Source organism: Octopus bimaculoides, chromosome 11, assembly GCF_001194135.2.
Source record: "Octopus bimaculoides isolate UCB-OBI-ISO-001 chromosome 11, ASM119413v2, whole genome shotgun sequence".
Lineage (NCBI taxonomy): Eukaryota > Metazoa > Mollusca > Cephalopoda > Octopoda > Octopodidae > Octopus > Octopus bimaculoides.
Genome location: NC_068991.1, coordinates 26952932 through 26955431, shown reverse-complemented (window position 1 = coordinate 26955431; position 2500 = coordinate 26952932). Strand labels below are relative to the sequence as shown.

At 39.1% G+C, this 2500-nt stretch overlaps 1 long non-coding RNA gene across 1 annotated transcript in view; it reads right to left on the bottom strand.

Annotated features, from left to right (window-relative positions):
- LOC128249110 (uncharacterized) overlaps positions 1 to 2500 on the bottom strand; it is a 31850-nt gene that overhangs the window by 249 nt on the left and 29101 nt on the right. The gene's annotated exons all lie outside the window — the stretch shown is intronic.

Sequence of the window (2500 nt, the reverse complement as noted above, 5' to 3'; positions counted from 1 at the left end):
TCTCTCTTTCCCAGTATATATATGCATACATAAATATGTACTATGTGTGTGTGTGTGTGTGTGTAAGTGGACAAACGAAAGAAAATGACACTCTTCCCTTTTAGCATTTAAAACAGTTTACTTCGGACACAGAAGGTTTAAGGTTTCGTAGGCATCTTACAGAAAACTATTTTGTCCGGTTGAGGTAGCCGTATGGATAGGTGATTCAATTATGTTATTGGAAGCGGAATTGAAATATGAGCGACACCAAATACATAAAAGATATTAAAGAGAAGAATTGCTTGAACCGCGTGGCTGAACAAGAAGCTGGTGGAATCCATTGTCTAGCAGTTCTTAGGAGTGACTTGCACGAGACCGGACCCATGGCCGGCCGGACGCTTTTGTGTGCATAGAAACCAACTGTATGAGTGTGTAGACGTAGGTTCTTGAATGCTATACGTGTGTGTATGCTTTGTGTGTGGGCGTGTGGATGAGATGCGTGTATGCAGTTATGTGGATGAGGGCTTGGGGATCAGCTCATTGGTGCGTATGTACTTGTTTTGCGAGCTTGTACTTAGGAATGGGTGTGTTTGTGTATCGACCATACATGAGAAGTCACCAATGCGTTTATGTGGGATCATGTGTCAGCTGTGTATATCAGCTACGTGTGTGAGTGTGTTTGTACGAATACGTATGCAGTACGGTCTGTTCTATGCACGTGTGGGCGCGGGCGTGTTTAGGATGGTCGTGTGGGTGCGAATATTTATGGACGCTTGGTGAAAACGAGTATTTGCATTCCTGTATCTACAAGCGTATGTATGGATGTGTACGTGTCTATATGTAGGCACAGGCGTGCGTGTGCAGGTGTCTTTACACCGGGTGCGTATATGTGCATATATATACACCAGATATACACACACCCATTTTATATGCGGACTCTTCAGTTTTGTGTGTGTGACTACGAGTGGTGTGTGTGCGTGTAGTTTCAATAACGTTGCTGGGGAGAGGGTTTAGCCTGAGACTGGAGATTAGTAGTGTTTAGAGAAGGAATAAAGAGGGGAAAATATATGCACAGATGTATGAGAGGGTGTGTGTTTGTGAATGTGTGTGCCCAAACACGCGTATATGGCGAAGACCATAAAGGATTACAAGGAATGTGTACGTTTGGAACGTCAGCTTATGGTCCGTACAGACGTCAGTAGATAGGCTACCAGCTTTTGTTATGGGGCAGGTAGAGTTCAGATGCAGGAATGTTAAGGTGGTGTATCTGAGTTATCGCCTGTGCGTGCCTTGAATCTCACAGCAGTTTGGTGGACAATATGCATTCTTTTCAGAGAAAGAACTGACAACTGCGAGAACCGGATGAGTAAAGAGGAGCCCAGTTGATGATGCTCCACTCAGTCTTGTGAGAGTCATTCTGGAAGTCACGGAGTCTTCAAAAAAAGCGAGACAGAGAGGTGGAATTCTCCCTTCCTCTTATCTAAAGGAATGCATATGCTATGTGTACCTTTCGTTCAAGTCATTTGCCGCCTGCCTGTGTAGTGCTTTCTTGTATAAGGCTCACGTAAGGGTGGATCTGTAGACTACAACCGTAGAGAGAAATGATGCTTCTAGAGGGAAGCTTGTAGTTTCAGCAATTACAAATTCAGATTAAGGGGTCATGTGCATGTTTGCGTATGTTGAATCTTGCAACGTTAGGAGTGATGTTGTTCAAGCAAAAGTAGCTCTTAGCGACGTTGTATGGTTTAAAATATTTAGATTACATGTGACATCTAGGGAAACGTTTCATAATCAGCAACAGGAAACTCCTAGTTATGTTGTTGGAAAATTCTAGGTTACATTTCAGACAAACTTGAGTTCTCTACCCCTACACACACGCGCGCGCGCACAGTTCGATTTTGTATTTGGTTTGCAAGATTTTTTATGTAAATTCCTGTGTTGAAGCATATTTTATTAAGCCTGGTGAGAGTCATTCTGGTTTATGGATAAACGGAAGTAAACGTCACTCAGCATAATAATAGAAACATATTATAATTAAAAACAAGAGGAGAAAGATATATTTCAATAAGATAAGAAAACAGAGAGATAATTCATGAATTATTATTTATTAATTAAAAAAAAATTGACAACATCCCTTACAGTTCTTTCAATTCTAAACCTTCAGAAAAATAATTAATAAAATTTTTTTAAATATTTGAAAGTCGAATCTCGTCATAGTTAGTTTAAGATATACAGAATAGGTGTTCAATTCCTGCATGTTGAATATACGGCTGCAAACCGATAACGGTTTCGAGATTAGACTTCCAAATAATTTTAAATTTTATTAATTAATTTTCTGAAGGCATAGAATACAAACAACTGTAAGAGATGTTGTGATTTTTTTTTAAATTAAGAAATAATAATTTATTAATTATCTCTATATTTTCTTATCTTACTGAAATAAGTAAATATAAACCACGTTTTATATAGTTACCTTACAGTTGAATATTGATCATAATGTTCAACCTTCTTTGCATAGGTA